The sequence below is a fragment of the Vulpes lagopus genome, chromosome 3 (genome assembly GCF_018345385.1).
Source record: "Vulpes lagopus strain Blue_001 chromosome 3, ASM1834538v1, whole genome shotgun sequence".
Taxonomy (NCBI): Eukaryota; Metazoa; Chordata; class Mammalia; order Carnivora; family Canidae; genus Vulpes; species Vulpes lagopus.
This window is the reverse complement of record NC_054826.1, coordinates 149,788,200-149,811,033: the sequence shown is the minus strand read 5'-3', so window position 1 is coordinate 149,811,033 and position 22,834 is coordinate 149,788,200. Positions and strand designations below refer to the sequence as shown.

The following is a 22,834-nucleotide window of genomic DNA, read 5'->3' as shown; positions in this document are numbered from 1 at the left end:
GACTGGTTCTTGTTTCCTCCACTGTGTAAAGACCTTGGTAACAATAGCGCATATGTAGAACTTACTGTGTGCTAGGAAAGAAATGCTCAGAGGAGATAAGATAGCAGGTAGGTGGCTAAGGGGGGTGTGAACTTGAGTCTGTATACCCTAGACTCTAAGGCCTTCCATTTTGTGATGAAGCAAATCCCTAGGCCACGGCCAGTGGACTGCAGCAACACAACTCTACTTTTCAATGCCTGGTGGATTTAAATCAGATTCCTTCATCTTAGTGTTCCGTCACTTATAAGGCAAGGCAGCTAGAGAGTCCTTATCCATTAGTGCTTTACACTGTGGTGACTGCTGAGATGGCACTTTGGGTGTCATATAATGCTATCTTCCAAAGCTTCTGGCTCTGAAGTAATTGTCTCGTGGGTTACGATTTCATCAGTGTTCCAATGCTGCTGTCGGCATGCAGTTGGACAATTTGGGGGCATAGGCATCTACCTCAAGGTTTCAAGGGGCACTGGGTTTACTTTAAAATCACTTCAAGGAGAAAAAGTAAATGGGAGTGACGCCCTGGTGGGAAATCCGCCCTTTCTCTGGCACCCTCTGTGTTTGCTTGCTCTATTCAAAGGAAGGCCACTGAAAGCCCTCTCTAGGTATCATGAACATTATTGTTTAACTTGCATGATTATAGCAAAATTTAAGGTTCAGAATCAAATGACCTTTCTTTAGTTCTTCAGCCTGTTGTGGCACAGGGACACAGGGGAGGTTTTGTAGAACCCTTTTGTTTAGTCACTAGGAAATTACAGAACCTGAAACATGGGGGTGGGGCGGCTCTCGGGGCTGAGTTTTTTATTTTAAATATTTTATTTTATTTATTCATGAGCGACAGAGAGAGACAGAGAGACAGAGACAGAAGCAGAGGGAGAACCAGGCTCCATGCAGGGAGCCCGATGTGGGACTCGATCCTGGGACTGCAGGACCACACCTCAAGCTGAAGGCAGATGCTTAACCACTGAGCCACCCAGGCGTCCCTCAGGGACTGAATTTTAGAGTTCCCAAGTTTTCTTCAGTTGAGACTTTGGCAGAAAATAGATTTTTTTTTTGCATTAAAAAGGAATACCGAATAACGTGTAAATGGTCCTTCCTTATAAATACATTTATCTGAAGAACTTCATTATTGCATAAATTACTTTTTCAAAATTAATTTCTATTTTTTTGAAAAGATGAAATCTGTGTTTTCACTGTGCCATTAGGAAAGCTCAGTGATCACATATAATAACAATGTATTAAAAGCCATACAGAAAAGAACCCATTTTTAAAAACCCATAACTCAACAGACTAAAAAAATGACAGACTAGCCATTCATGCAAATTAGCTAACTCACATTTATCAGAGAAAATATTTCATAGCATTAACAACACTGTCATTTAAGAAAAATTAAATGGGTCCCAGAACCACACATTTATTTTTACTGCATTCATTATTCATTCACTTGTTTCTTTCTTCCTTTTTTTTTTTTTTTTTGAATTGTAAGTTTTGAATTCAAAGTTCAGTAGAGGGAGAAGCAGATGATTTTCCCATTTTCGTGACCCCGTGGTTAGCAGCAATAAAGCAACAGGAACAAATCTGGCTTGAAACGTGTCCAAACCCACATCTCCCAGTGTGCACAAAAGGCAAAAAAGTAAGATGTGCAGCGGATATTAACATGAGTAATCTTGGAAATCTAAATATTAAACATATGTCAAAGATTATCAAATGCACATCCACATGTCTTATAGAGATGTCTTTCATCCGAGGGGCTCCAGCCTATTTCAATGTGCATGGGCAGGTCCTCTGGTCCCGAAGGCCTCTGAAGCTGGGCATGCCCAGTGACGACAGCACAGAGTTTCAGATGGGTGCTTGTGAAGCCATAACTCCCTAACTCCACACCTTCCTGAGAGACAAGCTTATTAATCTCTCCCCCCACCTGCAGATAATGCTATTTAAATCCAAGTTGATTAACTCATTTGCCCGGTAAGTGCACAGTTTGGGAAATTTCCTGGGGTCTTTGATTTGTGTTCTGATGCCGAAGTCACTAGAAGCCACATTCAACTCCATCTACAGGGCTCTTATCATAGCAATCCAGAGGGGAATGTTCCAGATGCGACACTGGGAAGTAGTATCATCGTCTTATCTCCTGAGCACTGTGTGAAGGCTGGGACGTAATTCCTCCTGTCCGTTAGTAATATGTGCTTTTAATACTTGGCATCTTCTCTCCAAACCTTATTCTGTGGGGTAACTGAAGTTACATTTTGGAAATACTTAAGGGTGTAATGTTATAATAGGGAGCCAGCCTATTTCTTTTTTTTCAGTGTGTATATTGGCCGTTGAAGAATATTATTTTATAAAATCTCTTAGTTCAGCATGACCTTACTTTTTCTTAGGCTGTTTTGTCATCCCTAAATTGTGAAAGAAAGGCTAACTCTCGGTATTTCACAATGAGATCATGTTTATGAGAAGACTTTGTAAACTCCAGAGCTTTCTACACACGTATTATCATTGTTACCATGAAGGCACATCTACCAGAAAGAGGCCCCCCGAGTGATAACTGGTGCACTGAAATCCAATTTTGTTTCCACATCCATTCATCCTCGGCAAATGTCATAGCTCTGTACAATGTGCAGAGTCTTCGTGGTGAAGCTGTGTCGCCCTGTGCGCAGTCGGCAGGCAGGCTGAGTGAGTCAGGGCCCGAATACTAGTACCTTTGTGCTACTGCTCTGAAAGGGGGGCACCTGTGGGTGCTCAACAAACGTGTTTGGAGTTGAGCTGAGCGTATGAAGGACTCAACGTGAATGAGGCAAGTGAATGTAAGCTAAGCTGCCAGTTGGGTAGGACCCGTCCAGGGAGGTGCTGGGACAGGCAGTGTTCCGGGGCACCCTGTGAGCCAGGTTGCCTGAGAACCAGAGGACCCAGCCCTTCTTCATGGAGTAGGAGAGTGCCCAGAGCAATGAGACAAGGTACGTGGCCCCCTGACCCCCCTGCCTCCTCCTTCTGATGCCTTTTCTCACCTTCTCCACCATCTTTTACCACCTGGAGGAGGAGAAGCTGCTCAGCCTTTCCATATCTGTTGCTTATAGACTTTTTCTCATTCTGTTAGGTAGATGGGGCTTAGATTCTTTGGGGAATAGCATGGATTCTCCAACTCTGTTCTTTAGGGAATTTGCAGGAGCTATAAAAGACGGTCTGCAGTTTTTGCCACTCGGTGGGAGTTTGTGGGGTGGGGGGGGCGAGGGGGATGGCATTTTAAGGAAGGATCTGAAATATGTCCACAGGCACTTTTGGGTGGAAGATTTGCCGGCTGACTTTGTCCTTTAACCAAAGTGTCTTGGTCATTAAAGTAACACATCATTTATGATAAGAATTAGCACCTATTAACGTCTCTTTTGGCCTAACATATTCTCCCAGACCCGTTTTAAGAAGTAAAGAAGTATATTTTCTCAAATTCACTTGCTATTATCAATATGTTCCCAAATAATATGACTTGATTCTCCTCAAACACATTTAATACCCACCCGCACCTCCCACCTTTGTAATAGAAACTGTTATTACCAGCTTAAAGAATCTCAAAACCGAACACACTCTTTTCTGTCAAGAACAAAGGGTTAAATGAGAGGCGCGGCTTACTTGTTATTGTCTGAGGTATGGAAGGGTTAGTTAGACTCCATCTGCTCACCTCTTCCTGCAGACTTCTCTTTCTTCCATCTGTATCTTTAGGCTTAACCTATATCTTATAAGCCGAGTGTGCAAGATCCCCATCAGTCCCTCAGAGCATCACCTACCTGGGTAGAGACACAAACAGACCTGGGGCTGCAGTGCTGCCTGAACCATTTCCCTCTGGACTCAGGGAACTGTGCTCTGGAAGAAAAGCCTACATGCAAAAATCACGTTGTAGCTGCTCTGGAATAATTTATTTTTCATCCTTTTCCCAGACACACCTCCCCCCCCCCGCCCAAAAATTACATAAAAAGCTTTGCCTTTGGTTCTAAGCTGCAGGACATCAAGGAAAGGAGTGAGGACTTGTGGAAGCTCTAGGTTTGGGGTCATTGAGATGGAATATTATTCTTTAGCTGATTCAGGTGAGCCTATCAGAAACTAATGAAAGTTGCTGAATGTGATGGCACATCGGCACTCAAATGCTTGTATGATTTCTCACCTCTATTTTAGAGTGAAATATTAGATGAAAATAAAAAAAATGTCTAAAATGAAACCCTAGTGACTTTCATGTTCACATTTTCAGAGAATGGAATATGTTTAAGTGAAAATATTTATAAAATATTGATTTAATATGTCACACTTGACTTCTAACCGATCAAAAGCTTATAGTCTGTTTATGCTGAGTAACTCTTTAATGAAAATGATTCACTTGTCGTTTGCATACATGTGTACATATATTTACTGGAATCAGCCAAAATAGTAAACTGCAGCTAATTGGAAAGTCAACATGTTCATTGCTATTTAGTTTATTAAAAAATGTGTCTGATTCTTTAGAGACACCATATGAAGAATATCATGGCCAGCTACAGGCATACATATTTTTGCTTGGGGCTTGATTCCTATAATCCAAGTATTTCAAAACTGTAATTCAGAACCAAAGAGCAGCTAGCTATAGTGGGATTAGATTTTCAGAATCTTAGAAGTTGGTAAGGATATTAGAGATCATTGAGTCCAGTGGTTTCCAGACTCTGCTGATGATAGTAATTCCTGGTTCTTATTCCAGACCTACTGAAGTTGAATCTCCAGGGGTGGGGCCTCAGAAGCTGTTTGTTTAAACAATGTGCTATTTTTATCACCAGGAAAGTTTAAAACAGACCCAGTCCACTGGTTCTTAGTCCTGGTTATGTATCAGAATGGTCTATTTGAGGTTGTTGAAAATGCAGAAGCCTGGGTGGTGGCCACTATGCCCTTAGATTCTAATTCTGCTTTATGCATCTACATTCCTAATCAGCTTTCCCGGTGGTATCAAAGCAGGTTTGTGAACCAGTGATCTAGTCTGACCCCCTACATGTCAGGAATCTCTTCCAAAACATTCTGCTTAAAGCATCCTGACTCAAAAGCCAGCTTTTCCCTTGTTGGAGAAAATTGTGGCTCATAATTTTAGACATCACTTCCATTATTGGGCCAAATTATGACTTCCTGTAACCTCTACCCATTCATCTCAGTTTGTCCTCCAGAGGCACAGAAAAATTCTTTCAAATGTGTAGCTGATAGATGGTGTTCAGTAAATGTCAGGTCTTTCCCCCTGTCCCTCTGTAACTGTCCTCCGAATATGACAGACCCCATACTTGACCTATTCCTTCACAAATGAGGACCCTGCAAATGATCTCTTTTTCTCACAAAACCTTTCCACTTTTAAGAGCGCTTTCTGTGGTTTCCATATTCTTAGAATCTTCGTTGCTTGCATCCAGACATGCTGTAGCATCTTTATCAAAACAAATCTATTCCCCCAATACTATTGAGCACCCACTATATGTCATACTCTGCTTTAAATATGAGACCACACAATGACCACAGTAACCAAAATTCAACCCAGGATGCCAGATGGACTCTAAAGGAACCTTGTGGAGATATGGTTCTGACCCCATTGTTTCAGTAATGCATTGTTTCAGTAATGACTCCATGACTGTATGACTATTTTCAAAGCCACTCCACACTGTTTATTTACTCTAGGTTAGAATTTAGCACTTTTGGACTTCATATAAGTTACTGTGGTTGTTTTTTTTTTTTAAATAAATTTTATTTATTTATTCATGAGAGACACACACAGAGAGAGAGGCAGAGACACAGGCAGAAGGAGAAACAGGCTCCATGCAGGGAGCCTGACATGGGACTCGATCCCAGGTCTCCAGGATCATGCCCTGGGCTGAAGGCAGTGCTAAACCGCTGAGCCACTGGGGCTGCCCTGTTATTGTTATTATTATTGCTACCATCACTATTCTAAGCATTATGAAAGATAACTTTTGGAGAATAATATATAGGGTACAAAATCTTTTATATTCTTACTTCTCATGGCATCTCTGTGAATATTTATTATTATTTCTAATTTATGGATGGAAAACTGAGAAGTTTATGATATTGCTTGAAATTGCATTTGTAATATTTAGTCAAGCTAGAACTGGAACTCAGACCTCCTGACTCTAACTCTGAAACATTTTCTATCGCTTCACGATCCCAGAATAAGAGAGAGTGTACCTGCCTATAATTTAGAAAGCAGAACAAAGGAGGGCAGGACATTATTTTTTCCTATTTAGTTATATGTAATTACCTTTGCCCTGTCATTATAGCCTCTTGATGGATTGATTGATTGATTGATAAATCCTTGATTGATCTGTCAGCGTTTGGCTGTCTTTGTCTTCAATTAGTGTCATCCACAAATCTATTGAGCAAGTCTCTGTGTTCTGATCTAATTTATTAAAATCGCTGAGCAGGACACAGCCAACGAGAGAACACACTGGCATGGTTCTGGGATTCCTTTCCCTGGGTTAGCATTAAAATAGTAATTAACACATTAGCCACAATTTTCAACCAGCTAGAGTTTTATGTACCTGTGTCATTCTACTCACATGTCCCCATCTCAACATTCAAAGAGATCATGAAAGCCTTTGTCTCTTGTCATGTTGACATCCTGATACCTTCTGTCTGAGGAAGTCCCTTGATCCACCAAAGAGAAAATGCGGATATAGCTAAGTGGACCATTTTAATTGTCCTCACAGAGTAAGTTACCTCATTATGCAGAAGAAAACACTCAAGATGTTCTTTTCAATCTTGGAAGGGCCCTGTGGGAGCCCCATCCTTCCAGATCCAGCTTGGATGTCATCTTCCATAGGAAGCCTTTTTTAATCCCCCATGCGGATGAAGCAACACCCTCTGCTCTGCCCCAGCACGTGGGGCATTTCTCTGGTGCAGCACCTACCACTTTACCCTCTAGTTACTTGTGTTTCCTTTCCACCTTCAATATTTGGACTTCTTGAGGGCAAGGACTGCATTTTATTCACCTTGGAAATCTTCCACGATTGTGTCATGATTGGTGGATATAATAAGAGGGTCACAATAAACCTGTGTCAAATGAATGAATATGTGGTTGAATGCATATATGGATGTGATACAAAGTTTTCCTGTAAAGTTTTTATTAGATAAACCACATTAACAAGAATCCCCTTTCTATTTCTTTTGGGCTTTGGCACTTCTTATTCAAGATATCCAGGAACAGTGGACGAAGCTTGATCAAGAAAGTCCACCATTCATCTATTCCTGAAAAGGAAGAATTAATCCTTTGGCCCCCTAGAGTAGTTGTAGTTTTAAGATAAATCTTAACTCTGTTTGTAGCCTATAAAACAAAACTAATTGCAGAATTCAAAGCTTTAGAGCATTTTTAGGTGGCTTGATGGGGAAGCATTGAAATAAATACAAACATTTAGATAAAACAACCATTTTAATAGTATTAACTCTGCCAATTAATGATAATGGAAGAGCTGTCCAATTAGCTAAATCGCTAATAGTTTTATCAAGCAGAGGTTGGTAATTTAAAGCAAACAAATTCTTTCTAATTTTATCCACTTGCACACCAAGATATTTAAAGGATAACAGGGGATCCAATAAAGAGTATTGCTCAAGAAGAGCTATATTTAAATCTCCTAATGGCTATAACATAGAGTTACCCCAATTAGTCAGAAAACCCAAGCAGTCAGTAAATTCTTTCAAGCCTCCATAATTTGGGGTAAAAATAAATGAGATACAACAAAGGTGCTGCTTGCAATCATTAGCATCATTATTGTGGTATTTTTGGAAGATAGAGAGTGCCCAGAGACAGTCAGGGGTATAAATTTAACTCATCGAATCCAGCAATTGTGGAGCCAGCTCTGTACTCACTTCACACAGCATTTCTGAGGGGATTTTCATGGAGGTCATGGCACAACACTCCTTTTTAGGGCAGAAGACCGGAGGGGGAAGTTCATGTGTTCACAGTCCCACACCAAGGCTAGGACTTTCCCTGCCAAACCTCCATGGAGAATTCAGGCACATAATTGGATAATTCAGGAACATCCTCTTGGGACCAGAATGATGTTAACATTTCTTATGATTCCAATTTCATTTTTCTCAAGAGGATAGACTTTTAAAAACATCCGCATCATCTGGATATGTGAGTTTCATTAGAGGGGAACTGGTCAGTTAAGGACAAATGACAAATGATAGACTGAAAACGCCTCTGTAGTCTGTCTTCTGTTTGAGCACAAGATCAGCCCTTAGAATTTCAGGATTAATGACGCTGTTTATCCCAAATTAGGGTCCTGCCAACCAAGCATCGTGCTCAAATGGGCAAGCTTTAAAGGAAAAAGGACAAAATGGAAAGCATCTCCCAAGCGTCATCTCTGTCAATGTTAGCAGGAAGGAACTATTCTTTGACTCTAATAACAATGACAGTTTATAGAGACACGTTCCATGAGTCAAGTGCTGTGTTACCATCTTGATATTCATGATTCCATCAAGATTCCCATCAATAAAGTAAGGTCTTATCCCTGTTGTGTAGATGAGTTCACTGGGGCTTACAAATTAGAGCAGCTTCCCACAGTAACGAGTCTTGGAGCCAGGATTCAGAAAGGCTCTGATTACAAAGACGTCGATTTTTACCTGGATCATATAATGCCATCTTGGTCCCGGCAGCTGGCAGATTGTCAGTTCTCGGTGTATGTTGCAGGATGATGATGGTGTCCATGTGTTGCGGTGGTACAGAGAACAAATACCCTGTGGACAGCCCTGTGGGGTAAATACAGAATGAACTGGACCCAGCTGGGCATTTGCATCAAAGTGCCTCACCAGAGCTCCCAGCTGGTCTGGCAGAGTGCCCAGGCACTGCCCCGGAGTCCAAATGGAATGCTCTTTGAGATGCCTCTGGTTTTCATTTTCCAAGTCTTGCCACACACAACAAGTGGGTCCGGGAATGGCCACAGAGTCCCAACCCTGCCTCACTTGTGAGGGGCTGGGGGGGGGGGGTTGTGGAAACGAGAAAAACTGGTGATATCAAAATCTTGGTATCAAACAGAACTTTTCTCTAAAGTGTTAAAAGACTTGTCAAATCCATCAGTTGTCAAGTCTCAACAAGGATCGGGAGATAAAATGTTGTCAGTGATATAAGCCACATGGAACTTGTGTTTTACCAAGAAACAAGAGCAAAGGCTAGTTGAAAGGTTTAAATGCAGCTCTCGGTTTCAGGGCTGAGGGCCCGACGGGCTGAAAGAACGCTTACTAACCCAGAAGCCTATGCAGGCAGGCCAGCCTGAGCCAGGCCTCATCAGTATTAAGAAACAGTCTTAATTTCTCACCTTTTACATTCTCTACTGTTTGGCCTAGGTCACCTTAGGTCTCTTAGGAAGGCAACTGTGGAGACAGTGTTATGTGATCCTAAGCGCAGATATTGGCTCTGCTATGAGAGCATGGACCAGTCATTTAACCACCGGCAAGCATGGATCTCATGGAAAAACAGATCTTGCAGACCGTAGATATACAGTGAACGGATGTTCTCTTTCTAATTCCACTATTCTTTACTTGCAGAACAGTATAAGTGGAGCTGGACATCAGCAAAACCAGGATTTTAGTTTGAGAAAGAATGAAATCAAACAAACAAACAAACAGCTGAAAAGTACTAGGAGCAATCTATGTTGGGTCCCAGAGATTTTCATAGTAAATTCCATCTGCTATCAGCTGATGTGGGAGTGAAACACTGGGCCAGGAGTTGGGATCCTTGGGCTTTTTCCCACCTTGGCTACTATCTAATGTCAGGTTTCCTGAGAAACATACTCTACTGTGGAGATCACTGTGCAGGAGTTGAGGCCTAAGGAGTGGTCAGAGGTGAAGTGTGATGTACTGTACTAAAGGCTTCGGTAGATCCCATGGGGAGCCCTGGGGCTGGGAATTGTCCTTTCAGAACTGCTCACATGTAGGCAAAGGGGCCAGGTCTCTGAACCCTTGTGTTGACCATTCACTGCATGTAGGCTGCCCCCTCCCCACCCCTGGGGTGGAGGGAGAGGTCATAGTCCTAGGAGAGGGCAGTGCCTGCAGAGGGACTCAGCTGTAAACCATCAGCAGATAGCATTCCTCACAGCTGGAAAAATATGTCTTTAAGGGAAGAGTGAAGGAGCCTGGGCAGGGCATCCTAGCCTCCACTAGTCCTACCAGGTGGGTAAGTCATCACACTTCTTTGGCCTTCACTATCCTTAAATCCTTAAACAATGCTTTCAACCAATATTTACGAACACCTAATCTGTACATATTATTTCCTTTGTGTGGGATGTCTTACCCTCACTCAGAGTTACCTAATGAATAAATACATCAAAATTCTGATAAAATGTCTGTTCCTCTTAGGAGCCGTGTCTAACTGCCAGGCACAGTTATACACTATCCTTCCTATTTCTGTCAAAGCATTTCATGTGTACCTCTCCTGGGACTTACCTCATTGCATGAAAATGACTGTGGTCAGGGAATTTTATTTATTTTTAATTTTTAAATTGTTTTTTTTTTAAAGATTTTATTTATTTATTCATGAAAGATACAGAGAGAGAGAGAGAGAGAGAGAGAGAGGCAGAGACATAGGGAGAGGGAGAGGCAGGCTCCCTGCAAGGAGCCTGATGCAAACTCGATCCCGGATCCTGGGATCATGCCCTGAGAGCCAAAGACACATGCTCAACTGCTGAGCCACCTAGGCACCCAGGGAATTTTATTTATATTTGCATCTTTTTCTCTCCCCCAATATGAAACTTTAGTGAACAAGTCATTATTTACAATCTATTTTGTACAATATTAGCATAGTTATGCCTTCTTTCTTTTGGTGAGTATTTGCATGGTTTACTCTTTTGATTCTTTTCCTTTCGATTCTTTTGCATTATTGTATTTCAGATATGTCTCCTGTAAATGACATTTAATTCAAATTAACTTTGATATCATCCCAGTCGGACATTCCTTGTATTTTACTTGAAGTGTTTAGATCATTTACACTTAATATAATTACTGGTGTATTTAGGTTAAAATCATCCAATTTATTTTATGCTGTTTCTTTAATCCATCAGATCTATCTATGTCTCTTTTTCTCACATTTCTTAACTTCTTTTGGATTGATTTTTTTTCTTTACTATTTTTTGCTTCTCTGTTGATTTGGAAATCATAGACTCTTCTATTCTCTTAGAAATTAAAACATTCACCCCTCACTTAGCAAATCTAATGTTACCACTTTTACTCTCTTTCTGGAATAAATACAAAGACTGCAGAATAATTGAACTACATTCCCTCTTTTTTTTCAACTCATATAGTTAGGGAGAATCTTAATTCTCTAGATTTTAAAACTGTGTAAGACATGCGTACTGCAGTTTTTAAAGTCAACATTTATGTTCAACCGCATATTTACCACTTTTAAAACTATTTAATTCTTCTTGCATCTCTAATCCCTTAGCCCCTTTGCTGGTTGTGAATTCTCTCAGTTTTTATATATCTGAAAACTTCTGTATTTTACTTTTATGCTTAAAGTATATTTTACTGTGTCTATGAGTCTATGGTAGTTTTTGTTTTCTGTAAGAACATAAAAATATATTCCCATTTTCCTTTGGTTTTCATGTTTGCCCTTGAGATATTTAACTGTTGGACTTTTGGAGATAAATCTTTTTCTCTAGTTGCTGTAAACATTTTTCACTTTTTCTTTAGTTTCTAGTATTTTCATAGTGATGCATCTTAATATATATTTCTTTTTTCCTTATCTTGCTTGGAATTCTGAGGTTTTGTTAAATCTATCCTGGGAAATTCTGCCATTTAAGCCATAACATTTGAAATAATGTTTTTGGCCTATATATCTCTCTGGCATTTATTTCTATTAAGTATATGTTAGACTTTTCCAGTGTATCCTCTATCTCTTACCCATTCTTCTATATTTTCCATTTTTTGTCTCTTTGTGCTATATTGTTGTAAGTTTATTCTGACTTATTCTTTTGTTCAATAATCACCTCTTCATTTATGTCTAATCTGCCATGAAACTCATTCAATCAATTCTTAATTATATTTTTCCTTTTCAAAACTATGTCAGTTTTCCCTGTTTCTTCCTGAAATTTTCAGGCTTGGCATTTGTTTTCTTTTTGACTTGATTGGGATATTTGTTTTACAGTCAGTACCTGATAATTCCAAAATGTGAAGTTCTTTTTTGGTCTGTTTCTAGAGTCTTATTGTTTGACTGGTTCTCACTCATGGTGTCTTATTTCCTACATGATATATATATATATATATATATATATATATATATATATATATATATAAGGGCTGTGCATTTTATTTGATAAATTATTTCTAGGAATACTTTGAGACATAAGAGTAGCAGGTGGTTTATATGAGTCCTAACCTTTGGTGAACTCTGAGCTTTGACTTTTGTTCTCTCTGCCCTCAAAGACCTCCAGAAACAAATGCAGTTTGATAGGTATTTCTTTCAGGTAGGCAAATGTCCTCAGGAAAAAATAGATTTGAACTCAAGACTTTCATTTTCTCCTGGATTTTGACTGGGAAATTTCTCATTCTTTGGTGCTTTTGGAAGGTGTGAGTTTTTAAAAAAATATTCTTCCCAATTTTACTTTACTTTTTCTTAGCAGAATGGTAATTGAGATAACTAATATACTATTATAGGAACTAGAATTCTATTTTTGTATTTTAGTTTTTAACAAAGTTCTAGTCCCTCATATTTGCTGAATAATAACAATATGAATGGTCATGAGCATTGGAACCAAGCTGTATGAGCTATAGTTTCTGTCTTCAAGGAACTTCTTATTTATTAGGCAGGGAAAAAAACACAAAAAACTTTAAGCAACGACTATTCTATGGGCTATATACAGCAAATGCTAGGCCTCCATCCTTTTTAGTAGAAATGTAAATTAATACAACTCTTGGGAGGGAAATTTAATAATGCTTACCCAAATTAAACATATATACCCTCTGGCTAAATAATACCACATCTAGGATGTATTATCTGATGTGTGTACTCTTCATACATCTATATTAGTGTTCAAATATATATATTTGAATATTCATTCATAGCAGCATACTTATAATAAAGACTAGAAACAATCTAAATAGCAACAGGGGATTAGTTAAATATGACATAAAAAACAATGGAATACTACATAGCCATTAAAAGGTGAGAGAAGATGTATATGTATTGATATGGAATAATTTCTATGACATATTTATGTGGAAAAGAATAAACAAGAAGCTTGAGAGTACATATAATATGCTACCTGTATACACACACTAACACACATGGGCTTAGAAATTTATAGTGTCTCTGAAAGGCTCTACACTGAACTGCTAAGTGGTTATTTCTGAAGAGAACTGAGGCTTGGAACATAGATAGTAGGAAAACTTTTCCCTGGGTGCTTTTGTGTTCTGTATATTTATTATATCATGTGATATTATGTTTATTTTTGCCATGTGCATTTTTAAACTATTATACTAGATAACCAAAAAGTGCTAAGAAAGTAATGTATTAAAAGGCATATTATACTGATGATCAGTTGACCTACACTGTAGTTTGGTTTTGCTCTGACAAAGTCCCATGACCTCTCTCGAATTCGGTGTCTTTCTCTGTGAAATGAGGATACCCACCTCAATAATCTTTAAGGCCTCTTGTAACTTCCACGTGCCCCAATTCCATTCACTAGCATGGAGATGCTTCACTGCAGAAGTACTTCCATCAGGCAGTACCTTTGAAGATGATTTGGCAAATGAAAGTATTAGCTTTAGAAGAAAGTACTGGCTGCTCAGAGTAGGAACCTTCCTTTTGGTTCTCATTCAAGTATTACACTGATTTCCATTAGACAATTAACCAAAATAATTGATTTGTTTGGATTCACAGTTTGAAGCTACGATTTTTAATATAACCTCACATTCGAAATATCTCAGATTTGTTTTTCTATAGGATCGAGTGGGCTTAAGTTTCTGACAGGCTGACCAAATCTTATTACCCTCTATTTACTTTACAACAAAAGCTTATTTCATAAATGTTTCCACATTTTATGCTCACATAGATCTAAGTGGCCAATACATTTAATTAAATGGACTATTCATACAATCTCATTTCCTGGCTGGTCATCTATATCAATGATAACAGTAGCACCCACCCATGGCTATGAGTGAATCTTTTAAAGAAAAGAGAGAGAGAATGATTATTTAAATCTAAACTATGCTCAGACTAATGATTAAAAAAATTTTTTTAACTATACAAGTAATTTGAGTTTATTGTCAAAAATCCCAATAATGGGGACGCTTGGGTGGCTCAGAGGTTGAGCATTTGCCTTTGACTCAGGGAGTGATCCCAGGGTCCAGAATTGAGTCCCACATCAGACTCCTGCAGAGAGCCTGCTTCTCCCTCTACCTATGTCTCTGCCTCTCTCTCTCTCTCGCTCTATCATGTATAAATAAATAAAATCTTTAAAAAATAAAAAATAAAAAATCCCAATAATGAAGAAGTATATAAAGTAAGAAGTGAAAGTTTACTTTTCCCTGCTTTAATCTCATCCCTCAGAAGTAAGCAGTTAGTATGACATATATTTTCTTACACACAGACACACACACACACACACGGAGTTTGTTTTTATAATAATGAGTTTATATGTAACATACTGTTTTACAATTTATCATATTAGCAGTGTATTGCACTTGGGGTACATACATATAGCTCTATCTCATTCTTTAAGGGCTGTAAACTACTCACTCATACAGTTATACCAGGATTTATTTACGTATTTTCTTAGCAATGGACGTCTAGTGTTAGTTTCCATATATATGCGGTGAGAAGCAGTATTGCATAAGACTTAGACATTCGTAGAATGTTTGTAGATTATTTTTCTAGATTATGGTTTTAGGTTACACGGTGCTTCCCATATGCCAGGCACAATTGTAAGCACTTTACAATATCATTCTATAATAGCATAGATACTATTATTATCTCCATTTTACAGATGAGAAATTTAGGCCCAGAAAGACAAAGTGACTTGCTGGAGATCTCACAGCTCCAACTGGTAGAGTCAGGATTAGAACCCAGGCTCACTGAAACCAGAGTCTATGCTATCTAGAATCCTGCCCCACAGAATAGGTATATTTGGAATTTTGATTGACGCTGCCGTCTTGTCTTCCAAAAAGATTGTATCAATTTATACTTCCGCCAACTGAGAATTTGAGAGTTCGTTCATTTCCTCATTTCCTAACCAAATACTATGTTCTTACTTTAAATTTTTTTTTGCCAATTTGTGGTTGGAAAAGTTATATCATATTATTGTTTTAATTTATAATTAACATATTATGAATACTCATAATACTTAACTTTTATTAGGCCTTTACTACAATAAAATTCTTCATCATTTCCAGATTATCATCCAAGAGAAGTGAAGCCCACACACAGCTTCTTCAGGAAATGCTGACAACATGGTGTACATATGGCTTCTCGTTTGTAGTGCTTCCAAAGTTTGCTTTTGAGGTTAATTTCTTTTTTTGTTTTGGATAAACTTCTCGCAGGGGACCTGGGCAAGCAGAAGCCTTTTTAAAATTATAGCCCGAACTATTTCTTGAGCAATCCAGGAACTCATTTACAATGCAATCCTCAGATTCTTATAGCATAGTTTTCAAGAGGGTGTGCCCAGAGCAGTTAGGAAAAGCAAAACAGCATTTTAACAATGAGGGATTTAGCAGGAAGATCTGACCCAACAAGTAGAAACTCTTTTAAAGGTTCAATCAAGTTTATTCCCATCACATTCCTCTGGAATGCCTAACAGGCACATGCTTTGTCAATGAAAATTATTTTCAATCTCATTGATGTTTTGTTTGGCAAGAATTATTTCTTTGAACAATTTCTTACTAATCATCTAAGATTTTTCATTTCTGACAGTGTTATCACCAGCTGCATATTTATAAAAGAGCCAACTTCAATCTGGGTTCAGTTTTGTTTGTTTCTTGCAAATATAATTTGAAAAAAACCCTGCCAATCTATCTGCAACCACATTTCCGATCTTCAACATCATAAAGGGTAAGAAATGTGAACCCAGTGGAAATCTCCTATCGTTCTTATTTTGTGAGACCAAATTACGAGATTCCCACCTTACCAGTCATGTCATTTAGCTTTCTTCCCCTCTTTGTGGCTCCTGGCTTTCTATTTCTGGGGACATGGTTTGCCCTGTGGTAACCCAAATATGAATAATAACACCTAGTGTCTTACCGGGGTCCTGCCTCCCAAACTAGTAACTCACTGTGGCTCTAAGATGGTATCTTCGCATAGGTGCTGATCCAACACTTTGATCGAACCACCTTCCACAGAGGTGGTTTAAAAATCCATGGAGGCCTAGGTGGAGGAAGGTTGGCATGCATTATTTTTACATACAGTGTTGGATGGTGCTGCCTCCTGGCTGCAAGCAGCCTGCGATCCCCAGGGAGCATTTCAGTGACTTCAGTTTAAACATTGTTTATACGTGGCCATTGATTTTCTTTACCAAGAGCTGCCAACCCAATGGAATTCAGCTCCACCTGTCAAACAACCCCATCCTTTCCTCAATAGGATGGCAAGCAGGGGAGCTGGGCTGGCAGTGGGAGCAATGGCCATACTGGAACTCATGCAGCAGTTCTCAAAGTGTTGCTTGGGAACTAGTGAACTCATTAGAAATGCAAAATCCCAGGCGCCTAGGTGGCTCAGTCATTTGGGTGTCTGCCTTTGGGTCGGGTTATGATCCCAGGGCCCAGGGATGGAACCCCGCCATGCTGGGCTCTCTGCTCAGTGGGAAGCCTGCTTCTTCTTATGCCATTCCCCCTGTTGGTGCTCTCTGGCTTGATCTCTCTGTCAAATAAACACATAAAATCTTTTTTTTTTAAACACATAAAATCTTTAAAAAAAAAGAAAAGAAAAGAAAATGCACAATCCTTTGCCCCACCCTGTGTCTCCAAGTGATTTGGGTGCAGGCCAAAAAGTTTGAGAATCACTACTCCAGCTTAATATGTCAGAAAACTATTATTTTTTTAAACTCCTATATTTTTTATATTCCTCTTTACCCTGTCACATTTTCTTAGTCATGGATTCTGAATGTCTTTGAGCTGTCTTGTGGACAGGCGCCCACTCTGATGAGTGGTGTGCTGGCAAATGTTTAACAATAGGCTTGGAAGGAGGGGACCTGAGGTGTACCTTTTCACAATTTCTGTGGTGTAAATACACCCCCAAGGCCAGTTTCAAGCCACTCTTGAACTCTTCAGTAATATTACTGAACATGCAGTTAAGAGATGTGTATAATTGCCCTCAAGAGTGGGTATGAGCCAGCTCCACCACCCTACAGGGAGGCACCAATAATCCTGTAGGTATTGGTATAAATTTAGCTCAATGGGAATTTAGATTGGGTTTAACACAAAATTGGAGTCATTATTTGCAGGCCATTTGTTGAATCACTGAACACTTTTGATCATTAAGATGACCAAAATATTCCATTTATATCCTTTCTTTAAGATCACTGAAAGTATTCAAAGTCAGCTTTCAAACATTTTTGGGCTGCCACACACATAACAGATTCAAACCCATACCTATACTTGGTGCTTTTCCAATGCATGCCCTGTGAAAATTATTCATTTGGTACAGGGTAAGCCCTGAAACAACATAGACTTTGTTTTTCCCACCATTCTATTTTTATTACTTATAATCAGAATTGTCAAAAAAATGTTTGTTGCATTGATAAATCAGTAACTATATTAGTTAACTAGAGTTTCCATAACAAAATATCACAGAGTGGGTGGCTTAAGCAACATTTATTTTCTCATAATTCTGGAAGCTAGAAGTGCAAGATCAAGGTCTTGGCAGGTTTGGTTTCTTCTGAGACCTTTCTTCTTGGCTGGCAGATGGTCACCTTCTTGCTGTGTCCTCGTGTGGTTGTCCTGTCTGTGTCTCTCTGTCCAAATTTCTCTTCTTAAAAGAATACCAGTGATAGTGGATTAGGGCCTATCCTAACAGCTTCGTTATAACCTGGTTACCTCTTTAAAGGCCAAGTCTCCACATACAGTTACATTTTGAGGTGCTAGTGGTTAGCAATTCAACATACAATTCTGGGGGCAAAGGGGATCCCTGGGTGGCTCGGTGGTTTAGCGCCTGCCTTCAGCCCAGGTCGTGATCCTAGAGACCCGGGATCGAGTCCCATGTCAGGCTCCCTGCATGGAGTCTGCTTCTCCCTCTGCCTGTGTCTCTGCCTCTCTCTCTTTCTCTCTCTCTCTCTGTCTCTCATGAATAAATAAATAATCTAAAAAAAAAAAAAACAATCCTGGGGGCAGTATAATTCACCCCAAAACAATAATCTATAGCTTAAGGTTCTAATAGCACAGTAAAAGAACAAGTCATCAGTTGTAGATTTGGAGAATATCTGAAATGTGCCTCTATATTTGCTCTTGGTATGATAACTTGCATCGATTAGGAAGTGGATACAATCTCCTCTAAGAAATGACAAACTAATCTTACAAATTTCAGAAATGTCCTTCCCATCCCTCCTCTCATCTCATACTGATTTATCACTGGCACATGAGGTTTTGTTCCTGCTAAATGAGTTAGAAGAATAGGAAAGATGGAAATGTAATTAGCTGTATATGCAGCAAAATAAGATGTCGAAAGCTGCCTAGCACATATAGGTAGGTCTCTATGTTTCACTGGAAAAGTAAGACGTGGGAACTTTATCGCAGCATATACTCACACTTGAAGGAAAGCACTATTGAGGAGGTTCAACTGCAAAATAAAGTCTCAGCTTCTCACATTTCTGAGATTGTTTTCTGATTTGATAGCTATCAGAACAACAGGAAAGAAGTTCAAAGTGTGACAAGTCACAAAGCCTTTAGAGTGTCTCTGTTGGGGAACAGTAGGCTCTGAAGAGTGAAAACTTTCTTGGTTGAAAAATGGCTCCACTTAAATCAGAATTCTGGCCAATTATGGAGAGAGTAACATGTCACCTGAAGTCCAGCTTCTGTTTTTTCCTTTATTGACATTCTTAACTCCTGCGGTGACACGAGTGAATCTTAACACAATGTTTTAATTTTATGCTGTAGGTGCTGGTAGCTTAGGTGTAATTTTTCCATTACTTTTTGGGATCACGATCAGACTTTTCAAAATTATTTATTTTATTGTTTTTTAAGTTAAGTTCTCTTTTGATTAGTAAAAATTCCACCAGAAATCCTCAAAATAATTTCAACGTGCCTTGAGGGCATATGTTCTTGCAATATAATAGGTGGTTCTTGGCGACCAGCCTAGCATGGTGAGGCATGCTGTTATTACACAATTACACACATCCTAGTGTATGTCTTATTTCGTAATTGTTCTTCTCATTCAGAGATGCTGCTGAAAGCAATTACGTAAGTCCTGTTCATTTCATGAGGAAGGAAATGGGTGGAAGTGAAGCAGAGCCAAGCTCATAGGCACTGAGGGCAACCATGCCTTAGACAGAACATTGCATCTCTTGATGGACTTTTGGGCTACAATCTCAGGAGATTGAATCAGCACATTTTGGCCTTCTTCTCCTATAGCCTACCCCTCACTCACCCCCAAACCATGAACCCCAGCCAGCAAACAGTAATAATGGCAGCACCTTTGTGTATTTAGATTTCTTTTTAAAGTTTTTCATAAACTTGAGTGCTACAGTGGTGAGACTGTCTATCTCGTGACTTCAAAACCCTATTCTGGGGCATCCCTGCTGGCCTAGAGGTTTAGCACCACCTTAGGCCCGGGGTGTGATCCTGGAGCCCCAGGATCGAGTCCCACATCAGGCTCCCTGCATGGAGCCTGCTTATCCCTCTGCCTATGTCTCTGCCTCTCTCTCTCTCTCTCTTTCTCTCTCTCTCCCTCTCTCCCTCTCTCCCCTTGTCATGAATAAATAAATAATTAATTTTAAAAAAACAAACCTATTCTGCGTGTCCAGGAGTATAACACATCTTAAGTAAAATAAAGGTCACTGACTCCAAAAGGAAACATAAGGGAGAGGACTACAAGAATTGCTTCTGTTACATAGGGCAGCTCTCAAAATCAGAGATAGAGGGCACAACTGGTTATACAAACGGGGATTGCCTAGGGCCAGGCTGTCCTGAAGGTAGTCTTCTGAGGAACGCTTTTGGGTCTGGTGTGTATTCTGTAGAGAAAGAATCCTTAAAAACTACCTCAAGTCATGGGGAGTTTTCAACTTACCCTGTGAAGGTTGTCCAGGTTAGATACATTTGTGGGGCTCCTCCTTGAAATGTATCAGGGAGCCATATAATAAGAACCAATACACCCTTTTTTTTTATTGAACAAATAACTTATTAATGAGAAGACAACCTGTTCCCTCTTTCTTCTGATTTCAGTAGCTCCTCAAATCCCAAGAGAGCTTTGGATATCCATGAGTTACTTGGCAGCTTCATGTCAGGTCAAAGTGGCAAGAATTTGTTTGGAAAGAGTAGGCTGTCTTCTGTGTGGTAAGGAGTCCCTAGATACCAGTGCCTTCTCTTAAGAATGCAGCTGAAAGCATGCCCACCCATGTGCCTCCGCTGGAAAGTCTCTTGAGTCACTTAAAAGAGAAAGCAAAGGATGGAACCAGCTATTGATTCTGTTGGGTCTTGTATTTTTGTTGTGGACTCTTGACGACAGCGAGATGGGAGACCCTAAGGTTCTTGAGGACCAGGGCTGTGTTGCGAATTTTGTATTTCCAGAGTTATACCCAGGACATGATATATGGGAGCTGCTTAAAATATGTTGTTCATTTCTGTTATGGTTCATTTTATATGGCAACTTGGTTAGGCCATGGTACTCAGGCATCTGGTCAGGTATGTCTGGATGTTGCGATGAAGGTATTTTTAAGATGAGATTAGCATTTCTATCAGTAGACTTTGAGTATGGAGGCCCTCTGTGATGGTTAATTTTATGTACCATGTTGTAGGTGGGCCTAATCTAACCAGTTGAAGACATTAAGAAAAAGAACACCGCCCCAACCTCCCCCAACACCCACCCCCCAGGAAGACACAATTCCACCAGCTTCTGGCTTGAACTGCAAAATCAACTCACCCTGAGTGTCCAGCTTGCCTGTTGAGCCTACAAAATCTGGACCTGCCAGCCTCCACTACTGTGTGACCCAGTTCCTTATGAACAAATGAATGCCTCTGGCATCTTGGCCTTTACGATAGTGATCTCCCCTCACCCCCAAATTCCAGTAAGGTAGGAGGAGACTACTTTGCCAAGTTTAAAACTTTGAATCTTTGCCCTAAAATCCCCAATAGTCTTCCTTTTGAATAGGGAAGGAAAGCCCTGATACGGACAAGGGTGCCCAAACAGGGGAAGATGACTCGGGGTGGTGGAGGAGAGGAATTCCACAACTCTTCCGCAAATGCTCGATTTTGTGTTTACCGTCAGCGTCCAGTATAAAAATCGTTGGCTTGATTTAAGTGCCTTTGTTGGGTTCAAAGCCCCATTGCCACCACCACCAGCAGCTCACCCTGCTGTGGCGTGGAGAGGCTGAGGACCACTTTTCAGCCTGATGTGATTTCTAACAGCTGAGATATTAAAACACTGAAAAACGGGGTTTATAATGGAAATGCTGACAGACTATTAACTATAGCAGCACTGCTCTAATAAATGGAATGGCCTGTCATAATCTCTAGTTCATAAATATGCAAATACAAGACTGGGGATTTGCTCCAAAGGATGTCTCTATAATTTTAACTGACCTTTACTGATACCAAATGAGCCTGTTGCTTCTGTTTTTGTACATTGGATATAAAGTACAGGAAATCCAGCCGCCTGTCAGCCTAAAGTATATAAAGTTTAAACTGCCAGCTACTAAACTCTGGGCTCAGATTCCATTTCTCTTCACATTCACACTTTTTATTGACAATTTCATTTTTTTTTCCCAGGGGGTGGAAGCTGAGTGGGGGCGAAATCAAACATTGTTCATCCCCCTTTCCCCCCCACATTATTTCCACATGTCACAGTGCCTGGCCAGCCAAAATTCATGGATTGCCTCAAGGACAAACAGGCCATCTACACTGAATTATAAATTTGAGTTTTATCCAGTTTTCTGCTTTTGGACCAAATGGGCAGCAAATCCAGTGACTTCATATTTAATAACCTAGATGTCATTTGTCCTGTGTCTTTCAGCACAGAGCAGAGAGTTGGATGGCTAGCAGTTTTGCAGATCCCCCCCCTCCCTAATTATTTTAAGCTATTCAGCCTGGTATCCGAGCTATTGATGCGGAGCCAAACTGCCAGCAGGGGAGAGCGCTGGCCAATCCAGGAGCTAAGTGAGTCACCGGGAGTCAATCTGTGTGTCCCTCGCCGCTGGAGCTTCCCGGGGCGGCCTGTGCGGGCTGCGCTCATGCACGCGGGGCTGCGGGGCTGCGGGCTGGGGGCTGCAGGGCTGCGGGGCTGCGGGGCTGGGGGCTGCGGGGCTGCTGGGTTGCGGGCCTGCAGGGCTGCGGGGCTGCGGGCTGCGGGGCTGGGGGGCTGGGGGCTGCGGGGCTGCGGGGCTGCAGGCTGCGGGGCTGGGGGCTGCGGGACTGGGGGCTGCAGGGCTGCTAGGTTGGAGCTGCGGGGCTGCGGGGCTGCGGGGCTGGGGGGCTGCGGGGCTGGGAGCTGCAGGGCTGCGGGGGCTGCAGGGCTGCGGCCTGGGTCCCCGTGGGTCCCCGTGGGTCCCCATGGGCCCCCGCACCTCCCGCCGCCCTGCCGGGGCCCTGCGCCGCGGCCCGCAGCCCGACCTGCCCTCCCCGTGCGCCGCGGGCCTGCTGGGCGGCTGCTGGGCCGGGAAGTGAGGCCGTCGGGCCTCGCTCC

General features: G+C 40.8%; 1 long non-coding RNA gene across 1 annotated transcript; it reads left to right on the top strand.

Annotated features, from left to right (window-relative positions):
- The first annotated feature begins 2,532 nt into the window (after positions 1–2,532).
- On the top strand, positions 2,533–22,463 carry LOC121488349. Its single transcript, XR_005987029.1, has 3 exons — positions 2,533–2,981; positions 20,952–21,226; positions 22,166–22,463. It is a non-coding gene; the product is annotated as an uncharacterized LOC121488349 (long non-coding RNA).
- Positions 22,464–22,834: the final 371 nt, after the last annotated feature.